The 24,051-nt window shown below is 40.3% G+C and overlaps 1 long non-coding RNA gene and 1 pseudogene across 2 annotated transcripts in view; one reads left to right on the top strand and one right to left on the bottom strand.

Annotated features, from left to right (window-relative positions):
* The window catches only part of LOC309650459, a 369,298-nt gene that overhangs the window by 165,218 nt on the left and 180,029 nt on the right, over window positions 1-24,051 (bottom strand). The gene's annotated exons all lie outside the window — the stretch shown is intronic.
* Window positions 11,430-12,375, top strand: LOC309650446 (small ribosomal subunit protein uS5 pseudogene; annotated as a pseudogene). Its single transcript has one exon. The product of its transcript is annotated as a small ribosomal subunit protein uS5 pseudogene (transcript).

The raw sequence follows: 24,051 nt of genomic DNA, 5'->3' as shown, positions 1-24,051 counted from the left end.
TTTGCCTAAAGACTCTTCTGTCACGGCTGCCAGGCAAGTACAGCAGTTCCAGGCATAAATCCAGACGACAACGTCCCGAGTAAGAAAAACGATTATTTATCCTTCTTGTATCTCTTTCTTAGAAATCCCCTGGCAGACTTCCCCTCATATATCATTGGCCAAACTTGGGTTTGATGTAGAGGAACCAACCATCCTGGTTTGCCTGGGACTGAGGGTTTTCTGGGATGTGGGTCTTTCATGCTAAAACCAAGACAGTGCCCTCAACATAAAGACAAAAACAAACAAAAAAACGATTAAAAAATGGGCAGAGGACCTGAATAGATATTTTTCAAAAAAAGACATACAGATGACCAACAGACACATGAAAAGATGTTCAACATTGCTAATCATCAGGGAAATGCAAATTAAAACCACAATGAGAGATCACCTCACACCTGTCAAAATGGCTATCATTCAAAAGACATCAAATAACAAGAGTTGGTGAGGTAGAGAACAAACGTATGGATACCAAGGGGGGAAAGCGGCGAGGGGTGGTGCTGTGATGAATTGGGAGACGGGGATTGACATGTATACACTGATGTGTATAAAATAGATGACTAATAAGAACCTGCTGTATAAAAAAATAAATAAAATAAAATTCAAAAATTCAAAAAAAAAACCAAACAAACAACAAAAAAAGAGTTGGCGAGGACGGGGAGAAAAGGGAACCTTCATGCACTGTTGATGAGAATGTAAATTGGTGCAATCACTATGGAAAACAATATGGTGGTTCTCCAAAAAGTTAAAAATAGAATTGCCATATGATCCAGAAATTTCACTTCCAGGCATTTACCTGAAGAAAACAAAACCTCTAATTTGAAAAGATATATGCACCCCTGTGTTCAACCTAAGTGTCCATTGATAAATGAATGGATAAAGAAGATGTAATATATATATATATATATATATATATATATATATATATATATATATATATATACACACACACACACACACACACATATACATACATATATGTAATGGAATATTATTCAGCCATAAAAAATGAAATCTTGCCATTTGTGACAACATGGATGGATCTAGAGACTATTATGCTAAGTGAAATAAATCAGACAGAGAAAGATAAATAATGTACGATCTCACTTATGTGTGCAATCTAAAAAACAAAACGAAAACAGACTCATAGATACAAAGAACAAGTGGGTGGTTGCCAGAGGGGAGGGGGTGGGGGTTGAGTGAAATAGGTGCAGGGGATTAAGAGGTACAAACCCCCAGTTATGAAATAAATAAGCCACAGGAATGTAATATGCAGTATAAGGAATATAGTCAATAATATTCCAATAACTTTGTATGGGGACAGATGGTTACTAGACTAACCATGGTGATTGTTTCATAGTGTCAAATCACTATGCACTACACCTGGAAACTAACATAATATTGTATGTCAACCACATTGAAAAAAAAAAAGAAAAGAAAAAAAACCAAGACAGTCCCATGCAAACTGGGACAGTTGATCACCCTAGCTCCATGCTATAATACATGCCTTTGGTGTCCCGCTCCAATTCCCTTTGCTGGGCTGGGGATTCCTCTGAGGGCTGACTACTAATGACCCACAGATTGTCTCCAACTCCAAAGAATTGCCTTCAGCTGAACCAGAGCCACCTTGCTATGGAGGTTACACCATCACCACCCCAGCCCCTCCTCAGGGGAGCCTGTAGCCAGTGATTAACTGATGGGGGGTACAAAAGGTTGGCCCCTGGTTCCAAGATGGGAGGAACTCTGTGGTGCAATTTACACTCTAGAACTCCCCATGGACTCAGATTGAAGCTAATCTCCAAATGAGACCATGTCCTCGCTTCCCAGATTCCCTCATTTCCCTTCTCCCGAGGGCAGTCCATCTAACAGTCAAGCATCCCTGTCTTAGGCTGTGCCCTAGTGAACCCAACAGAAGACACTCAACCATTGCTAAACCAGTCAACGACAAGGGCAATGGAATTGCCATGATTCACTTCAGGTTCTGCCACTGGAGTTAGGATAGGGTCCCCTTCCACTGACACATATAACACCGTGGAGAAAAAACACCAGCACAAACTGCCCTTCAGAATGAAGAAAAGGAAGACATGGTTATTAGTCAGGCAATCAAACCAACAGAGGTGCCCTAGCAAGTAAAACTCTTGGGAAAGAATGGAAGTAATCCGATTACATCTGGGCTACACATTGTATAAGGACCAAAGCTTGGGGTTTTATGAAATTTAAGCTTTTACTCCCTGTGAAACACCTCTGTATCTTTATAATAAGTCCTCTTATTTTAAAAACAAACTAACTTGCAACTAGAGTCCTAGGTGACATAGAAAGGAGCATCCAGAGTAGGGTTCATGTCACAAATCTTGAGAGATACTGTGGACTTGGCTGAGTTGGGCAGAGGGGTGCGAGAAAGAATATGTGACCACAGAAAGGGAAGCTGGCAGCCCTTGCTATGTGGTAGTGAAGTGGTTGGTTAAGCTCTTCCCTGGTGTCTTTTTTTTTTTTTTTTTTTTTTGGTAGTTTCTCTTTTTTTAATTGAAGTATAGTTAATTTACAATGCTGTGTTAATTTCAAGTGTACAGCAAAGTGATTTAGATATATATATATATCTGAATACATATATATATATATTCTTTTTCAGATTCTTTTCCATTATAGGTTATTACAAGATATTGAGTAGTTCCCTGTGCTATACAGTAGGTCCTTGTTGGTTACCTATTTTATATATAGTAGTGTGTATATGTTAATCCCAAACTCCTAATTTATCTCCCCCACCCCTTCCCTGGTGTCTTTTGGTGCTCAGTCCATGTGTCCACTAAGACCAAGGCTTCAGATGACCTTACAGCAAAACAGAGTGTGTTGGCCATTGTTTGTGGACTTCAGTAAGGTGCAGCCAGAGACAAGCTGTTATCCAGCAATGGCCCAGCTGACCAAAGATGGTAAAACCCCAGGCGACCTGATGTTGTTGCAGTCGTGATCAAGAATTAGCCTTGGGGAATATAAAATAGATAGCTAGTGGGAAGCAGCCGCTTAGCACAGGGACATCAGCTCGGTGCTTTGTGTCCACCTAGACGGGTGGGATAGGCAGGCGGGGAGTGAGACACAAGAGGGAGGGGATATAGGGATGTATGTATGCATATAGCTGACTCACTTTGTTATACAGCAGAAACTAACACAACATTGTAAAGCAATTACACTCCAATCAAGATGTTAAAAAAAAAACAAAAAACGAATTAACCTTGGGGGAATTCCCTGGCGGCACAGTAGTTAGGACTGTGTACTTTCACTGCTGAGGGCCCTGGTTTGATCCCTGGTCAGGGAACTAAGATCCGACAAGCTCCATGGCACGGCCAAAAAAAAAAAAAAAAAAAGAATTAGCCTTGGAATGGGAGTTTGGGATTAGCAGAGGCAAACTATTATATATAGAATGGATAAACAACAAGGTCATACTCTATAACACAGGGAACTATATTCAATATTCTGTGATAAACCATAATGGAAAAGAATATGGAAAAGAATATGAAAAAGAATATATATATGTATAACTGAGTCACTTTGCTGTACAGAAGAAATTAACACAACTTTGTAAATCAACTATACTTCAATAAAAATTTTTTAAGAAATTAGCCTTGGGCTTCCCTGGTGGCGCAATGGTTAAGAATCCGCCTGCCAATGCAGGTGACACGGGTTCGAGCCCTGGTCCAGGAAGATCCCACATGCCAAGGAGCAACTAAGCCCGTATGCCACAACTACTGAGGCTGTGCTCTACAGCCTGCGAGCCACAACTACTGAGCCCGCGCGCCACAACTACTGAAACCCGCACGTCTAGAGTCCGTGCTCTGCAACAAGAGAAGCCGCCACAATGAGAAGCCTGCACACTGCAATGAAGAGCAGCCACCCCCGCTCGCCGCAACTAGAGAAAGCCCGCGCGCAGCAAAGAGAAGACCCAACACAGCCAAAAAAAATAAAGAAAATAAATACAGAAAATTAAAAACAAAACAAAACAAACAAACAAATTAGCCTTGAATCCTGCTGAATTGCTGTGTCAGATTTTCTGATTCTCTATACCTCCCCACACCCAGGAATGAAGTTAGAGCATTGATTAGAGAAACTGTAAGATCTTAGCTGTTGGAATGAAGGTATTGATCGATTCATTCAGTCAACAGATATTTGTTGAGCACCTACTCTGGGCCAGGTACTATTCTAAGCACAGTTAATGAACATCCCTGCCCTCAAGGAGCTCGTGTAGGAGGCAGAAAGATGATAAATAATAAACATAACAATTACATTTGTTTGTAACAGTCAGTACAGAACAGTATGTTAGAAGGTGCTGAGTACTGTGGAGGAAATAATAGAGCAGGCTAAGAAATTTGTAGAGAGAATAGGGAAATGGTGGTTGCAATTTTAAATAGAGAGGTCAGGGCAAGCCTCATTGAAAAGGCAAGATTTGAGCGAAGACATGAAAGAAACTAGGGAGTGAGTTACCTGGACATAAAAGGGGAAGAGCAAGAATATGCCTGGGGGTTCAAGCAACAGCCAAAAGGCTAAGGGGGCTGGAGCGGGGTATGGGGTGGGGGGACTTGTAGGACAGGTCAGAGAGGTAGTGGGGGACCAAGTGGGATGGAGTTTGGGCTTTTATTCTGAGAGAAATGAGAAAGCCATTGCAGGATTTTGAGCAGAGGAGTGACACAGTATACTTATATCTTAAAGGATCTCTCTGGCTGCTGGGTCGGATGAGGATAGATGATATGGAAGCAAGTAAAAGCAGGGCAAATGTTAGGAGGTCTCTGCGGTAACCCAGATGAGAGAATGAAGGCGGTTCAGGCTAGAGCGGCACCATTGGAGGTGTGATTAAGTGGTCAGATCCTGGACGAATTTTGAAAGCAGAACCAGCATAGTTTCCAGGGATCGAATGTAGGGTGTAAGAGAAAACAGCTTTGTTGAAAAAAAAAAACCCACCACCAAACCTCAGATCTCTCCAAACCATCTTTCATTGAGCCCCCTCTGCTGGACAAATGTGAAATTGCCTCCCATCGTAAAAGACCTTCCTCATGGTTGTGGAACGCGAGGATGCAGGGATGACTGACCTTCGAAGGCAGATTAGAGGAGCAAGTCAGACACCTCCACCCTCATTATTCACCATCCATACCCTGAAGCTAAAGCATGAATTGGAGAATTGGTATAGCTGGGCAGAACCCCCTAGGCAGGCCCAGCTCTGAATCTTCACCCGGCCTGGATATTATCAAAGAAAGACAAGATTCTTAGTTTGGAGTTTTTAGCAGAGAACTCCCAAAGGAAATGCTCAGGTCACCAAAATTTTATGGGAATTGTAGTACCAGAAAAAAAAAAAAAAAAGTAATGCTGGCAAACAGAGGCCTGAGATTTTCTTAAACCAATGTTACAGGAAGACTCGGTCCCAAACCTCATAAAAAGGATACCAGCAATAGTAGGAAGTAGATGGCTCCCTAGAGGAGACCCTACCCACTGGTCCTCTTTGAAGCAGTCCTGAAGGATGTTGGTTATATCAATATAAAGGAAGTCCTCCAAGCAGGTAGATCATAGGGACCAAGGAAGTCACTCCACTGCTCGAGAAGTGAGTTATACAATGTTGCCCATGAGATTTGCTGTTGCATCATTTACCTATACAGACTTGTCCAGCAAGATACAGCACAGTCCCTGGACCAGTGGCCAAGTATGGTGCTTTCATAGAGGCTTCCCATTAAACCCTTTTCTTAAGAATAACTAATGTGATTGTCCTTTTTTTTTTCCTTTCCCACTATTGCATATGAGTAGTGGTTACTGGTAGGTACTACTAATCAGAATTAAAATTGGGATTTTGTATGGTCAGTAATATGTAGGGAAATGTACCTTATCATTGATGCTAATGTGAGCATGGATGTTTAGGAATACTTTGTGTTAGAAAAAATTCAGTAAATTTAGATGAACGTGTCTTGGTCAGCAAAATGCTGGGAGATGCAAAACTGATTTAAAAAATAAATTGTACCATTTGACTTTTTTTTTTTTAATCGTAAGAGAGAGGGAGGCATTGGGCTGGAAAGTGGAAGGATTTTGTGCAAAGATAATGACTGAGATCCTTAAACTGAAGGTCTAAGTTATGGACAAAATGGAATGCAATCAGCCTACTGCTCAAAAAGGTCTTGGCGCTGCACCTGCATAAATGAACCAAGTGTCCATGAATCTGTCCTGATCCTTGCAGCATCTGAGACCTCTGCTGCATGGAAGGAAGCCCAAGTGTGCACAAGGCGGGGCTCTATCTATTGTTTAGTCCATAAATAACAGGACGATGTGGAGCCACACCAAGGTAAGATCGAACCTGAACTAGAAGATTAGATAGACATCAGTGGGAGGTAATACACTTGGGGAATAGCTGCCTCATTATGGTGCCTCTGGCTACTAGCTGGACACAGACGATTTTAGCTTTGGGAAGAAGGTGAGCAGTGGTTGTTCTTGAAGTGGTTGGGTCATGCTTAGAGGGCTCATCTTAGGCTGTACTGGGAGAAAGGTGGTGGGGGGATGGGGTTTAGAATGTAGTGGAGACTTTTCAAGGTATCTGCCTGGCTAATGGGGGTCTTCACTTCCTCTTCTCTAGTTACTGCCCTTCAATTCTTTGTTTTTTTTTTTTTTATGAAGCTCAGGTTCTTTTTTTTTTTTTAATAAATTTATTTTATTTTTATTTTTGGCTGTGTTTTGTCTTCGTTGCTGCGTGCGGGCTTTCTCTAGTTGTGGTGAGCGGGGGCTACTCTTCGTTGCGGTGTGCAGGCTTCTCATTGCGGTGGCTTCTCTTGTTGCTGAGCACGGGCTCTAGGTGCATGGGCTTCAGTAATTGTGGCTCGTGGGCTGTAAAGCACAGGCTCAGGAGTTGTGGCACATGGGCTTAGTTGCTCTGCAGCATGTGGGATCTTCCCGGACTAGGGCTTGAACCTGTGTCCCCTGCATTGGCAGGCGGATTCTTAACCACTGCGCCACCAGGGAAGCCCGAAGCTCAGGTTCTTGATGTCCCATCGCAGAAAGAATTCAGTGAGAGACAAAGTGATAGGTAAGAAGTGGATTTTTTTAGAGAGAAACACACTCCACAGTGTGGGCCATCTCAGAAGGTGAGAGAGAAAGGTCTGCCCTTCAATTCTTGATATGGACTCCAACAGTCACATTTGAAAGGTTTCTTTATGTCTAAATGCATGTTTTGTAATGTTTTGATTTCTCATTTAATTACATTGTGGTCAGAGAATGTGGTCTGTGTGACATTGATTCTTTGGTATTTATTGAAGCTTGTTTTATTATTTAGTAAGTGGTCAATAAGTGTTCCATGTGTGCTTGAAAAGAATGTGTACTCTTTAATTGCTGAGTGCAGAGTTCTATATAAGTTCACTTAATGAAGGGAGTTAATTGTGTCATTCAAATCTTCTATATCCTGGTTCATTATTGGTCTGTAGATCTGTCAATTACTGACAGATGCACTATCTCCCAACATGGTGCTGAATTTCTGAATTTCCCCTAATAATTATGTCAATGTTCACTTTATATGCATGTTATTAGATGCATACACTTTATTTATTTATTTATTTATTTTTGGCTGTGTTGGGTCTTCGTTGCTGTGCGTGGGCTTTCTCTGGTTGCGGCAAGTGGGAGCTACTCTTTGTTGTTGAGAAGTGTTGTGCCAGCTTCTCACTGTGGTGGCTTCTCTTGTTAAGGAGCACAGGCTCTAGGCACGCGGGCTTCAGTAGTTGTGGCGCGTGGGCTAAGTAGTTGTGGCTCGCGAGCTCTAGAGCACAGGCTCAGTAGTTGTGGCGCATGGGTTTAGGTGCTCCACGGCATGTGGGATCTTCCCGGAGGACCAGGGCTCGAACCCGTGTCCCCTGCATTGGCAGGCAGACTCTTAACCACTGCACCACCAGGGAAGCCCTAGATGCATACACTTTAGAATTATTACATTCTCTTCATGAATTGAACCCTTTATTAATGTACATATGATCCTCTTTCCTGTAGTAGTGCTTTTTGCTTTAAAGGATATTATGCCTGACATCAATAATCCAAGGCCAGCTCCTTTTGGCTACTTAAGAGCATTGCTTCAGAAGTCCTCACTTTTCTCTCTTTTGTCATCAGTTTTTTCCATCTTTGTTGGTTTGTTCCGATCAGCATAGAATTATGTTACTATTTTTTCTATTTAAAAAAAAATTCACAGGACTTCTCTGGCGGTCCAGTGGTTAAGACTCTGCACTTCCAGTGCAAGGGACGTGGGTTCGATCCCTGGTCAGGGAACTAAGCTCCCACATGCCGTGTGGCCAAAAAAAAAAGTGTAAGATTAAAAAAAAATTCACTTGATCCCACTTCCTCCTCTAGCTACAGCCTAATTTCTGTTTTCCTTTACAGCAAAATTCCTCAAAAGAATGATATTTAGTCCTCTCCTCCCATTCTCTTATTTTTTCTCATTTTCAGTTTTTTCTATTATGTTTTAAAATAACCTATCATTTTAGAAGAAATACACAAGCATTGTAGAAAATTAGAAAATGTAGATAAGCAAAAATAATAAAATGAAAACATTATATTCTCACCATGTTGAGAGTACAAATGTTAATAACTTAGTACTCCAGTAATAACTGGATCTTTTACATATTTTTTTAATGTATGGGTTTTTTAAACTTACTTTTTATTGAGGTAACATTGGTTTATAACATTATATGTTTCCTGTGTACAACATTATATTTGTATTTCTGTTTGTACTACAGCATGCTCACTACCAAAAATTTAATTTCTATCCGTCACCATACCGTTGATCCCCTTTACCCATTTCACCCTCCCCCCTGCTCCTTCCCCTCTGGTAACCACTACTCTGTTCTCTGTATCTGTGTGTTCACTTTCATTTGGTTTGGTTTGGTTTGTTCATTTATTTTGTTTGTTTGTTTTTTATATTCCACATATGAGTGAAATTATGCAGCATTTGTCTTTCTCCATCTGATTTATTTCACTTAGCATAATACCCTCAAGGTCCATCCATGTTGTCACAAATGGCAAGATTTCATCTTTTTTTGTGGCTGGTAGTATTCCGTTATATATATAAAAAACACATCTTCTTTATTCATTCATCTGTTGATGGGCACCTAGGTTGTTTCCACATCTTGGCAATTGTAAATAATGCTGTGATAAACATAGGGGTGCATCTATCCTTTCGAATTAGTGTTTTCATATTCTTTGGATAAATACCAAGAAGTGGAATTTCTGGATCATATGGTAGTTGTATGCTTAATTTTTAGAGGAATCTCCATACTGTTTTCCACAGTGGCTGCATCAATTTACATTCCCACCAACAGTTCATGGGTCAATGTATGGGTTTCTTTTAATCAACATGAGATCACATTGTACATAGCATTTTGTAATTTCTTTTTATCAATTAATCATCTCTGCCTTTCCAAAATGGAGATTTTTCATCTCATCTAATACCTAAACCATAATCAAATTTTCACAATTATCCCCAAAATGTCCTTTATAACTGATATGTTCATATCTTATTCAACCTATGGCCATACATTGGATCTGGTCACAATCCCCTTTCTCAAAACCCTAACTTATTGAAGGCACTAGCCCAGATGTCCTTCCATCTGGATTTGTCTGGTTGCTCCCTCATGGTATTGTTTAGTCTGTTCCTCTATCATCTGAATTTCTTAGAAACTGAAAGTTAGATCTAAAGGCTTAATGGTTTCAAGGTAAGTGACTTTGAGTAAATATATGATAAATGATGTATTGTATACTTCACATTGTATCTCATCATAAAACACAATATCTGATGACACCAATTATGACAGCAGTCTTAGGCACTGGTTCAGGGTGAGGACAGCCTAATCCCTTTATCATAAATTGTATTTCCCCTGTGTAACTAGAAAGTAATCTGTGTGTTGCGACTTTGGCACTACATGATATCCAATTCCCTATCTGCTCCTTCTCCTGATGGTTTTAAACCGATTAATAATCTTTGACAGAATCAGTAATTTCATAGGGTTTGCAAAATGATGATGTTGAAATTCTAGATTATTCAGGAAAGTTTTTCTTTATCAACTGAATCTATTTGATTATCCTAAAATACAGTTCCTACTGGAAAGGCAAGACAAATGCTTGTTTATTTTCCTTTAATTACCAATTTTCAAAGTAACTCTTTGTTTGTTTGTTTGTTTTAGGCCATGCCTCACGGCATGCAGCTTCTTAGTTCCCCAACCAGGGATCAAACCTGCACCCCCTGCAGTGGAAGCACAGAGCCTTCACCAGTGGGCCGCCAAGGAAGTCCCTCAAAGCAAGTTTTAGTTAAACAGTCATTTAAAATTACGACAAATAACTCTGTTCTCAAACCCACTCTAATCATCTTTCACTCCCACCAAGCCACAAAACTTTCCTTGTTAAGTTGACCAATGACCTCCAGGTTGCTCCATCCAGAAGTAAAGCCTAGTTCTCATCTGATTCGCCTATCAGCAGCAGTTGAGACAGTTGATTACTCTCTCCTTGAAACATTTTGTTCATTTTACTTTCAAGACACCACTTTGCCTAATTATCCTCCTACTTCCTGAGCCATTCCTTCTCAGACTCCTTTGCTAGTTCCCCTCATTTCCCTGACCTCTTAAGACTGGACTTCTCTATCTACACTCATTCTTTTTTCAACTTTAACCGAAAGGTATGTTTTTATTGTTAATTTATATATTTGATTTTTCAAAGTAAATGTAATATATATTCATTATATACAATTAAAAATTCAAAAAAGAAAAAGATTAATTAAGGCATTGTTACTTATAAGCTAAAAACCCAGAGGCAACCATTGTTAACAAATGTATTTTTCAGATTATTAGGTTCTCTATTTAGGAGTTGTGATATGCCATTAAAATGTATTTACATCACCTTGGGGACTTCCCTGGCGGTCTAGTGGTTAAGCCTTGGCGCTTCCACTGCAGGGGGCGCAGGTTCATCGCTGGTCAGGGAACTAAGATCCCGCATGCCTCGCAGCCAAAAAAAAAAAAAAGAAAGAAAGAAAACAAACGTATTTACATCACCTGAAACTAACAGAACCTTGTAAATCAACTATATTTCAATTAAAAAAAAAATTTAAATAGTATTTACATATCACTTGGATATATTTTCCTCCATATTGTAGTGTGTGTGTGTTCTGATACACAATTTTTGTTTAATTTTTACACATATTTTTAAAATTGTGGTAAAATGTACATAACAAAGTTTACCATTTTAATCGTTTAAAAATGTACAAATCAGTAACATTAAGTACATTCACATTGTTGTGCAACCTAAAATATATATTTTTAAATCTCTTTAAAATTTTTCATAATTCAATTACTATACAATTCACCCATTTGAAGTGTACAGTTCAAAGGTTTTAGTTTGCTTCTTTTTGTCCGTAAAAACGCCAAATGGCGGATGACGCCGATGCTGCGGGAGGGCCCGGAGGCCCCAGAGGCCCCGGGGGCCCTGGCATGGGAGGCCGTGGTGGCTTCCGCGGAGGCTTCGGCAGCGGCGTCCGGGCCGGCGCCAGGGTCGCGGTTGGGGCCGGGGCCGAGGCCACGGAGCTCGTGGAGGCAAGGCCGAGGACAGGGAGTGGCTCCCCGTCACCAAGCTGGGCCGCTTGGTCAAGGACATGAAGATCAAGTCCCTGGAGGAGATCTATCTCTTTTCTTTGCCCATCAAGGAATCTGAGATCATTGACTTTTTCTTGCGGGCATCTCTCAAGGACGAGGTTTTGAAGATCATGCCTGTGCAAAAGCAGACCAGTGCTGGCCAGCGCACCAGGTTCAAGGCGTTTGTCGCCATCGGGGATTACAACGGACATGTTGGTTTGGGTGTGAAGTGCTCTAAGGAGGTAGCCACTGCCATCCGTGGGGCCATCATTCTGGCCAAGCTCTCCATCGTCCCCGTGCGACGAGGCTACTGGGGGAACAAGATCGGCAAGCCCCATACTGTCCCTTGCAAGGTGACTGGCCGCTGTGGCTCTGTGCTGGTGCGCCTCATCCCTGCCCCCAGGGGCACTGGCATCGTCTCAGCCCCTGTGCCCAAGAAGCTACTGATGATGGCTGGAATTGACGACTGCTACACCTCTGCCAGGGGCTGCACTGCCACGCTGGGCAACTTCGCCAAGGCCACTTTTGATGCCATTTCCAAGACCTACAGTTATCTCACTCCTTATCTCTGGAAAGAGACAGTGTTCACCAAGTCTCCGTATCAGGAATTCACTGACCATCTTGTAAAGACCCACACCAGAGTTTCCGTGCAGAGGACCCAGGCTCCAGCTGTAGCCACCACATAGTTTTCTATAAGAAAAATAAAGTGAATGAAGCTAGTTAAAAAAAAAAAAAAAAAAGGTTTTAGTTTATTCACGGAGTTGTGCAATCAGCACCACAATAAGTTTAGAACATTTTCATCACTCTGAAAGAAACCTCATACCCTTTAGCAGTCACACCTTCTTCCCCCCAGCACCTGGCAACCACTACAGATTCTGTCTCTGGACAAATTCCATATAAACAGAGTCACATAATATGTGGCTTTTTGTGCCTGGCTTCTGTCACTAAGCATAACGTTTCATTTTGTTTTGTTTTTTAATATTTATTTATTTGGCTGTGTTGGGTCTTAGTTGCAGCACGTGGGATCTTTGCTGCGGCACGCGGGATCCTCATTGCAGCGCACAGCCTTCTCTAGTTGCGGTGCGTGGGCTCAGCTGCCCCATGGCATGTGGGATCCTAGTTCCCTGACCAGGGATCAAACCCGTGTCCCCTGCATTGGAAGGCAGATTCTTAACCACTCCAACAGGGAAGTCCCAGCACAATGTTTTCAAGGTTCACCCATGTTGTAAAATTTATCAGTACTTCATTCCTTTTTATGACCAAATAATATTCCACTGTATGGATATGCCACATTTCATTTATCCATTCATCAGTTGATGGAAATGTGGGTTGTTTCCAGTTTGGGGCTATAAAGTTGCTATGAACATTTGTGTACAAGTTTTTCTATGGACACACATTTTGATTTCTCTTTCATTTCTGGGTGTATACCTAAACTGGAATTGCTAGGTCATATGATAATTCTGTGTTTTCAGAAATTGCCAAACTATTTTCCAAAGTGGCTGCACCATTTTATATTTCTACCGGCAGTGCATGAGGGCTCTGTTTTCTCCACATCTTCACCAACACTCGTTATTATTTGTCTTCTTGAGTATAGCCATCATAGTGAGTGTAAAGTTGTAGTTCATTGCAGTTTTGTTTTTTGTTTTTTGGCTGCGTTGCTGCGCTTGGGCTTTTCTCTTTTTTTACTGTAAAAGTTTTGAAATTGGGAGATATGAGTCCTCAAATTTTGTTCTTCTTTTTCAAGATTGTTTACGCTGTTCTGGGAACCTTGAATTTTCACATAAATTTTAGCATCAGCTCTTCAATTTCTGCAAAAAAAAAGCCAGCTGAGATTTTGATAGAGATTGCATTGAATCTGTAGATCAACTTGAGGAGTATTGTCATTTTAAAAATGTAAGTCTTCCAGCCCAGGAACCTGGGATGTCTTCTTTAATTTCTTTCAATAATATTTGTACTTTTTAGTGTACAAGTCTTATACTTATTTTGCTAAATTTATTCCTGATCATTTTATTCTTTTTGGTGCTATTGTAAGTAAAATTGTTTTCTTTTTCTTTTTTAAATTTTTATTGGAATATGTTGATTTACAATGTGTGTTAGTTTCAGGTGATTAAAACTGTTTTCTTAATTTAATTTCTGGTTGTTCACTGCTAGTGTATGGAAATACAATTGATTTTCATGTATTGATCTTGGGTTCTGCCACACTGTTGAACTTATTAGTTCTAATAGATTTGGGGGAATTTCTTAGGAATTTCTATATACAAGATCATGTCATCTGCAAATATAGTTTTACTTCTTTTCTAATATGGATATCTTTTCTTTCTTTATCATTTCTAATTTCTGTACATTGGCTAGACCTTCCAATACAATGTTGAATAGAAGCAGTAAAAGCAGAAATCTTTGTCTTGTTCCTGATCTTAGGGGAAAGCATCCAGTCTTTCACCATTAAGTATGATGTTAGCTGTGGGTTATTTTTTTTTTTTAATATATAGGCCAAGATCTTTCTTTTTTTTTTAATTTTATTTAATTTTATTTATTTATTTATTTGGCTGCTTTGGGTCTTCATTGCTGTGCACAGGCTTTCTCTAGTTGAGGCAAGTGGGGGCTACTCTTTGTTGCAGTGTGCGGGCTTCTCACTGAAGTGGCTTCTCTTGTTGCGGAGCATGGGCTCTAGGTGCGTGGGCTCCATAGTTGTGGCTCGTGGGCTTTAGAGCACAGGCTCAGTAGCTGTGGTGCACAGGCTTAGTTGCTCCATGACATGTGGGATCTTCCCGGACCAGGGATCAAACCTGTGTCCCCTGCATTGGCAGGCGGATTCTTTTTTTTTTTTTTTTAATTTTATTTATTTATTTATTTATTTATTTATGGCTGTGTTGGGTCTTCGTTTCTGTGCGAGGGCTTTCTCCAGTTGCGGCAAGTGGGGGCCACTCTTCATCGCCGTGCGCGGGCCTCTCACTATCGCGGCCTCTCTTGTTGCGGAGCACAGGCTCCAGACGCGCAGGCTCAGTAGCTGTGGCTCACGGGCCCAGTTGCTCCGCGGCATGTGGGATCTTCCCAGACCAGGGCTCGAACCCGTGTCCCCTGCATTGGCAGGCAGATTCTCAACCACTGCGCCACCAGGGAAGCCCGGCAGGCGGATTCTTAACCACTGCACCACCAGGGAAGTCCTAGTTGTGGGGGTTTTTTTTTTTTAACATCTTTATTGAAGTATAATTGCTTTACAATGTGGGTTTTTAATAGATAGCCTTTATCAAGTTGAGGAAGTTCTCTTCTATTCCTAGATTACTAAATATTTCCATCATGAAAGGATGTTGTCAAATGCTTTTTCTGCATCTATTGAGATGGTCATGTAGTTCTTTATTCTATTAATATGCTGTGTTGCATTAAATGGTTTTGTATGTTAAACCAACCTTACATTCCCATTCAGTCATGACATATAATCCTTTTTATATGTTGCTGCATTTGGTTTGATAGTATTTTGTTGAGGGCCCTTGAATCATGTTCATAAAAGATATTGGTCTGTAGTTTTCTTTTCTTGTGATGTTAATATCTGGTTTTGGTATCAGGATAATACAGGTCTCATAGAGTGAGTTGAGAAGTGTTCCCTTCTCCTCTATCTTTTGTAAGAGTTTGTTAAGGATTGATGTTAGTTTTTCATTAAATGTTTGGTAGAGGGACTTCCCTGGTGGCACAATGGTTAAGAATCCGCCTGCCAATGCAGGGGACACAGGTTCGATCCCTGCTCCAGGAAGATCCCACATGCCGTGGAGCAACTAAGCCTGTGCACCACAACTACTGAGCCTGCGTGCCACAACTACTGAAGCCCATATGCCTAGATCCCATGCTCCGCAACAAGAGAAGCCACCACAATGAGAAGGCTGCTACCACAGTGAAGAGTAGCCCTCACTTGCTGCAACTAGAGAAAGCCCGCATGCAGCAGTGAAGACCCAATGCAGCCATAAATAAATAAATAAATAAATAAATAAATAAATAAAAATTTAAAAATAAATGTTTGGTAGAATTCACTAGTGAAGCCATCTGGGCCTCGGCTTTCCTTTTGGGAATTTTTTTTTTATTACTAATTCAATCCCTTTACTTGTTATAAGTCTGTTCAGATTTTCTGTTTCTTCTTGAGTCAGTTATAATAGTTTGTGTCTAAGAATTTGTCCATGTCATCTAAGTTATCTAATGTGTTGGCATATAATTGTTCACAGTATTCCCTTATAATCCATCTTATTTCTGTAAGGTCAGTACTGACATTTCCTCTTTCACCCTTGATTTTAGCAATTTATCTTCTGTTTTTCTTGGTTAGACTACCTGAAGGTTTGTTAATCTTTCCAAAGAATCAATCTTTAGTTTTGTTGATTTTTTTCTATCATCTATTCTCTATTTCCTTTATTTCCATACTATCTTTATTATTTCCTTTCTTCTGCTTGCTCTGGATTTAATTTTCCCTTCTTTTTCTAGTTTCTTACGGTGGAAGATTGGGTTATTGATTTGAGACCTTCCTTATTTTTTAATATAGGTGTTTACAGCTATAAATTTACCTCTAAGCACAGCTTTAGCTGCATCCTATAAAGTTTGGTACATTGTGTTTTCATTTTTATTCATCTCAAAGTAGTTTCTAATTTCCATTGTGGTTTCTTCTTTGACCCACTGGTTTTTTTAGGAGTATATTTTCTAATTTCCACATATTTGTGAATTTCTTCTTTTGCATCATATAGATATTTCTAGTATGTCATCTGAATTCTCTTGTTGTCTCTTTTACAGTATTTTTTAAGGTTATTTTCTTAATGGTTGTCCTGGAGATTACAATTAACATCTTAGCTTAAAATAATGTAGTTCAGATTAATACTGACTTAATTTCAATAACATACAAAAACTTTACTCCAGTATAGCCTAATTCCCTCCCCTCTCCTTTGTATTATTATTATCATACAAATTACCTCTTTAGATATTATAAACCCCATTAACACAACTTTAAAATTATTGCTTTATGTAACTGTCTTTTAAATCAGGTAAAAGAGGAAAAGAGTTACAAACAAAAATACATTTATGGGAGCTCCCTGGTGGTGCAGTGGTTAAGAATCCACCTGCTAATGCAGGGGACATGGGTTGGAGCCCTGGTCCAGGAAGATCCCACATGTCGTGGAGCAACTAAGCCCATGCGCCACAACTACTGAGCCTGTGCTCTAGAGCCCGCAAGCCACAACTACTGAGCGCGGGTGCCACAACTACTGAAGCCCACATGCCTAGAGCCCGTGCTCTGCAAAAAGAGAAGCCACCGCAATGAGAAGCCCACACACCACAACAAAGAGTAGCCCCCGCTCACCGCAGCTAGAGAAAGCCTGCGCACAGCGACAAAGACCCAACGCAGCCATAAATAAATAAATATAATTAATTAATTAATTTAAAAAATACTTTTATATTTACTTGTGTATTTACTTTTGCTAATGCTCTTCATTTCTTCATGTGGATTTGAATTACTGTCTAGTTTCCTATCATTTCAACCTGAAGGACTCCCTTTAGTATTTCTTGTAGGCAATTCTGCTAGTAATGAATTTTCTCAGTCTTTGTTTATCTGGGAATGTCTTAATTTCTTCTATGGTTTTTGAAGGATATTTTTGCTATATATAGAATTCCTGGCTAACACGGTTTGTTTGTTTGTTTGTTTTGGCCATGCCACGCAGCTTGTGAGATCTTAGTTCCCCGACCACGGAATGAATCTACACCTTGGCAGTGAAAGCACAGAATCCTAACCACTGGATCTCTCTTTCAGCACTTTGAATATGTCATCCCACTACCTTCTGGCCTCCATACTTTATGGTAAGAAATCAGCTGTTGGGGCTTCCCTGGTGGCGCAGCGGTTGAGATTCTGCCTGCCAGTGCGGGGGACACGGGTTCGGGCCCTGGTCTGGGAGGATCCCACATGCCACGGAACAGCTGGACCCATGAGCCAAACTACTGAGCCTGTGCGTCTGGAGCTTGTGCTCCGCAACAGGAGAGGCCGCAATGGTGGGAGGCCTGTGCACCGCGATGAAGAGTGGCCCCCGCTTGCCACAACTAGAGAAAGCCCTCGCATGGAAACAAAGACCCAACACAGCCAAAAATAAATATAAATAAATAAAAATTAAAAAAAAAAGAAAAGAAATCAGCTGTTAATCTTACTGAGGATTCCCTTGTCCATGATCAGTCATTTTTCTCTTGCTGCTTTGAAGTTTCTCTCTTTGTCTTTGTCTTTTGACAGTTTGGCTCTGATGTGTCTAGGTGTGATAAATGCTAACTACTTACTGATGACTTCCAAATATATATTTCAAGCCCAGACTTCTCCTGGACCCCAGACTCATATATTCAAATGCCTACTTTTTGTCCTCACTTGAATGTATAACAGTCACCTCAAACTTAATATGGTAAAATTGAAATCCTAATCCCACTTTCCCAAAAAAATCCTGCTCTAAACATAGTCAAATCTTATCTCAGTTAATGCCAACTCCATTATTCCAGATATTCAAGGTAGAAACCTTGGAGTCATTCTTAATTGCTCTCATTCTCTCATTCTCATCATCCATTAATAGCAATTGTTGTCTCTACTTTTAAAATAAAACCAGAATCCTATCATTTCTTACCACTTCCACTGCTACCATCTTGGTCCAAGCCACATCATCTCTCATCTAGATTATTACAATAACCTCCAACTGGGGTCCCTGCCTATCCTGGTCAGTACTATTTTCTCAGAATTACCCTTTTAAAACAGAAGTCAGGGCTTCCCTGGTGGCGCAGTGGTTGAGAGTCTGCCTGCCAATGCAGGGGACACGGGTTCGAGCCCTGGTCTGGGAAGATCCCACGTGCCGCGGAGCAACTAGGCCCGTGAGCCACAATTACTGAGCCTGCGCGTCTGGAGCCTGTGCTCCGCAACAAGAGAGGCCGCGATAATGAGAGGCCCCGCGCACCGTGATGAAGAGTGGCCCCCGCTTGCCACGACTGGGGAAAGCCCTCGCACAGAAACGAAGACCCAACACAGCCATAAATAAATAAAATAAATAAATAAAAATAGTGTTTAAAAAAAAAAAAAAAAAACAGAAGTCAGACTATGTCACTCCTCTCCTCAAAACTCTCTAATGAGTCACCACTTCATTCAGAGTAAAAGTCAAAATTCTTACAAAGCTAACATTTACAAGCCCTCCTCTCCCACCACCAGTATCTCTCTGATTACATCTCTAGTGATACTCCTTCTTGCTCCCTCCTCTCTATTCAAACTGGTCTATTCCTATTCCTAGAATGTGTTAATCATTCTTCTGCCACAGCACTTGCTGTTCTTTCTGCCTGGAATATGTTTCCCCCAGATATCCTCATACCTTATTGCCCCTCTTTCAAGACTTTTTCAAATATTACCTTCTCAGTGAAACTTTCTATTGTAGACAAATAGTTTTTCTTTGTGGTAACTTTTAATATCTTCTTTTTGTAGAGTGGTTTGTAGTTTGACTAAAATGGGAAATGGGATTTTTCTTTTTTTATAGCTATCCTACTTGGGATTTGTTGAGATTTCTAAACTATAGGATTCATGTTTATCATCAGTCTGTAAACGTCTCAACCATTATATTTCAATATTTATTATTTCCCATTCTCTCTGTTCTCTCCTTCTAATATTCTAATTAGGTGGATGTTAGCTCTCATTTTGCCTGCCATGGCCCTTAACCTCCTTTTCATACTTTTGATCTTTTATTTCTTTGTGTTTCAATATGAATAATTTTCTCAGACCTGTTTTCCAGTTTGCTAACTTTTCCTGCAGCTCTCATTAATCTTTTGTTTAACCTATCCATTAAGTTTTTTCTTAACTTCAAGTACTATATTTTTCATTTTTTGTTTCATTTATTTCTTTTTCTTTGTTCATTTTTTTATTATTTATTTATTCATTTATTTACTTATTTTTGCTTTTTACTGAAGTATAGTTGATTTACAGTGTTGTGTTAGTTTCAGGTGTACAGCACAGTGATTCAGTTTTATATATATTCTTTTCCCTTATAGGCTATTATAAAATATTGAGTATAGTTCCCTATGATATACAATAGTAGGTCTTTGTTGGTTACCTATTTTATGTATATTGTAGCGTATATATGTTAATCCCAAACTCCTAATTTATCCCTCTCGCCTCCATTTCTTTTTCAAATCTGCAAGTTCTTTTTTTTTGTTTTAATGTATTTATTTATTTTTTATTTATTTGTTTTTGGCTGCGTTGGGTCTTTGTTGCTGCGCGCGGGTTTTCTCTAGTTGCGGCGAGCGGGGGCTACTCTTCCTTGCGGTGCGCGGGCTTCTCATCGCGGTGGCCTCTCCTGCTGCGGAGCACGGGCTCTAAGCACGCCGCAAGTTCTTTTTTATACCATCTTGATTTTTTCTTATGTCCCTAATCATTGTAAACATACTTAGTTTTAAATAATAGCAAATGCATCTGTGACACTATGTGCCAAGCATTGTTCTAGGTACTTTATAAATATTAATTCATTTAATCCTCATAACAACCCTGTATAAGGAAATGGAGGCACAGAGAACTTAGTCAACTTGCCCAAGATCACCTGGATAGTAAGTAGAATGCCTTGACTAGAATGCCTGGCAGTCTGGGTTTAAAGTCCATATTCTTAATCACTACACTTTACTGCCTCTTTTATAGTTGAGTTGCAATCTGAATATTGTGTTACCTGAAATTCTTGCTGTTTGTTATGTTTGCTGATCCTCACTCATTGTGGGTTGTTTCTTTATGGAGATTACGTTTCATTTATTGTGAGAATCCTGCATGGGTCCAGAGGAGTTTTACATTGTTTCATCTCAGGGACATCCCTTGTCTAGAACGACTTTCAATATCAGTTCCTTAGCCTGGACATTCCTGGACCCAGGGTATAGATTTGAATCCAAAACCCAACATATAGTCCTGTCACTATAAATTCTAAGGAAAGTTTTTGTTTGTTTGTTTGTTTTTCTTTTCCCACTGAGAGCCAGGAATAGGCATACAAGCTTCATTGATACCTCCCTGTGGATGGTAGTCCACATTTGAAATCCACCCTTCAAAGGGTGTAGCCTTTTGAGGATCTTAGGTTTATCTGGAAATTTCAGTTTTAACTCCTTATTTTATACAGACCCCAAATCCTTCTGTCCCCATGGGCGATTAAAAGTCAAGCCACTTAATTTCTGCGACTGATACCCCTTTCCCTATCCCACTATATTCCCAGTCATGGCAGCTTCAGTTTAATATTACATGTTTACTGCTCTAATTTTATGTTCTCCCTTTCTTTTACGTCCTTAGGGACTCTCGTTACTTTCTTGTGAGCTCAGCTATGCATTTAAAAGCTAGGATTTATCACCATGAATCATCTATGCCCAAAGCTCGCCCCACCCCAAAAAAACAAAGAAACTCCCTTTATATTTGTTACTATTGTTGTTACAGAATATATCATCACCACCTGGGTCATTTGGCAGAGGAGGTATTTCAGACTGTGGGAAATTGGTAATTTGGATATAATATAGAATATATTTTCTTTTAGCTGTCAAAAACAAGGCTATGCATTTTAAAATATGTGTGCTATATTTATGCAGCATTTTTAGGTGTTGTAGCAGGAGGATTTTCAGAATACTTAGTCTGGCCATATTGCCAGAAATGGAGTATAGCAGTCATATTTCTGCTGTCCCATGGCCATGACTGATTGGTCTAAAATTGGCCACACCAACTCTCCTGTGTTTCAACATCTCATTCACTGTGCCTGGAATATCTTCATCCATTCTCACTCTCTCCCTTGATATATCTAGCTAGCATATGTTTATCCTCAAAGCTCAGCGCAGAATTTTTTTTTTCCAAAAAGTTCTTCCTTGGTTCTCTCCACCTCCCTTCTCTGTACTTTGCAGGAAGTTTTCTTGTAGTGCTCATTAAGATACTAGTTCTTAGTATTTATTTGCCTATTTATTTTCTTGTTAACTGAGTTTCCTTAGTGTGGAAACTGGTTCTATTCATCTGTCTACCCCCAGCACCAAGTGCACTGCTTGGAGCTGTTAAGTGATCAAAAATGTTTGTTGAACTGAATTCCTAAAGGAAGAGTGAAACTGAATTCCTAAAGGAAGAGTGAAAAGGAAGAGGAAAAGCGAGAAGATCTGAGATAAGACTCTGGGTGGAAGAGGTAGATTTGAGGAGTCAGAAATGCCTTTGGAAAGAGGGACCTGCTGGTATTACTATCCACAAGTTTGCCCTTTGCCACCTTCATGAAAAGCTTTTTTGCCATATAAATGAACTTATTTACAAAGCATAAAGAGACCCACAGATAGAAAACAAACTTATGGTTACCAAAGGGGAAAGTAGGGAGGAGGGATAAATTAGGAGTTTGGGATTAACATATACACACCAAAATAGATAACCAACAAGGACCTACTGTATAGCACAGGGAACTATACCCAATATTTTGTAGTAATCTATAGGAGAAAAGAATCTGAAAAAGAACAAATACACACACACACACACACACACACACACATATATATATATATATAACCAAATCACTGTGCTGTACACCTGAAACTAACACAACATTGTAAGTCAACTATATCTCAATAAGAAAATACATCTCTAATAAATCATTTTGTAACCATAAAAAAAAAAGCTTTTTTGCCTACTCAGGAATCCTCTCAGAGTTCCCAAAGAAGTTCTTGGGCCTCCCCCAAGCCAGCTAGTACAACCCCCAAGATGTCAGGTCTGGGTTTGAGGTTTCCAACCTCCTTCCACTTCCCACAGCCTCTCCTGGTTTACCAGTACTTTTTACTTCAATAATTAAAGGAGCACCTCTACATGTACTATCTCATTTACTCATAACAATTCTGTTGAAAAAGGGGTATCTCCTTTTTATAGATGATGACAGAGCATTAGAGAGGTTAAGAGCCTTGCCCCAAATCACACAGCAGTAAGTGGCATTGCCAGGATTTGAATCCTGCTTATTTAACTCCAAAATTCATGTCCTAAACATGGCACTGAAATACCTGATTTCCAGCAGGTCACAGGATAAACTTGACAATGTTGAAGTTAAGCTATGAGTAGAGCTATGCGACAAATCTGGATGTGAAAAAAAAATTAAAACATGTAGACAAAGTTAGGGATTTCCACACGAAAATATAACTTGTCCTAGAGTAGTAACAGATAGGGACTATTCACCAAACACCAACCTATGCCTGGCATTTATTTTATCTCATATTTCTATAAGGTAGGTAGTATTAACCCTGTTTTACAGGTTCCCCAGTTTTAGGGAGACTCAAGAGCTAATGGTTAAGCACTTTGGACCCAGACCGACCTGGGTCCACATACTGACTTTACCTCTTACCAAATATGCCAAACTGGAAAAAAGATGCTCTGTAACATGGGGGTAATCTGTAAAATGGGGATAATAATATCCACTTAAAAGGCTGTTGTCAAGCTTAAATCATATAACAGGTGAATGCACCTAATCCAATGCTTGCCGTATGGTGAGGCCTCAGTAAATGGTAGCTTATTACACTAAAGCCAAAAGAGACGTGGTAATCTGCTCGGAGACAGACCTATCTAGTTATATGATAGAGCCATGACAGGAACTCAAGTCTGTGTGATTTCAAAACTCCACATTCTTTCCACTGTACCATTCTGGCAGGATATCTTAAATCTCAATCTTAAAATATTTTTTCTACGAGTCCAAAGTTCAGACTTTCCACATTAGCATAATTGTTAATATATTGCTATTATAAATCTTATACAGGGACTTCCCTGGTGGCACAGTGGTTAAGAATCCGCCTGCCAATGCAGGGGACACGGGTTCTAGCCCTGGTCCAGGAAGATCCCACGTGCCGCAGAGCAACTAAGCCCGTGCGCCACAACTACTGAGCCTGCGCTCTAGAGCCTGTGAGCCACAACTACTGAGCCTGCATGCCACAACTACTGAGTCCCGCACGCCTAGAGCCCGTGCTCCGCAACAAGCCAAGCCACCGCAATGAGAAGCCCGTGCACCGCAACAAAGAGTAGCCCCTGCTCACCACAACTAGAGAAAGCCCGTGTGCAGCAATAAAAACCCAATGCAACCAAAAATAAATAAATTAAATAAATTAATTTAAAAAAAATTTTTTTAATAAATAAAAGTACATCTGGCTGAAGTCAGATTAAAAAAAAAAAAAAAGAATCCACCTGCCAATGCAGGGGACACAGGTTTGGTCCCTGGTCTGGGAAGACTCCACATGCCACTGAGCAACTAAGCCCGTGTGCCACAACTACTGAGCCTGTGCTCTAGAGCCCACGAGCCACAACTACTGAGCCCGCATGCTGCAACTACTGATGCCCGCACACCTAGAGCCCGTGCTCTGCAACAAGAGAAGCCACCACAATGAGAAGCCTGCGCACTGCAACAAAGAGTAG

This window comes from Balaenoptera physalus, assembly GCF_965194825.1.
Source record: "Balaenoptera physalus genome assembly, chromosome: 20".
NCBI classification, from domain to species: domain Eukaryota; kingdom Metazoa; phylum Chordata; class Mammalia; order Artiodactyla; family Balaenopteridae; genus Balaenoptera; species Balaenoptera physalus.
Note: the sequence above shows the minus strand (reverse complement) of the source record. Positions and strands in the feature narration are given on the sequence as shown.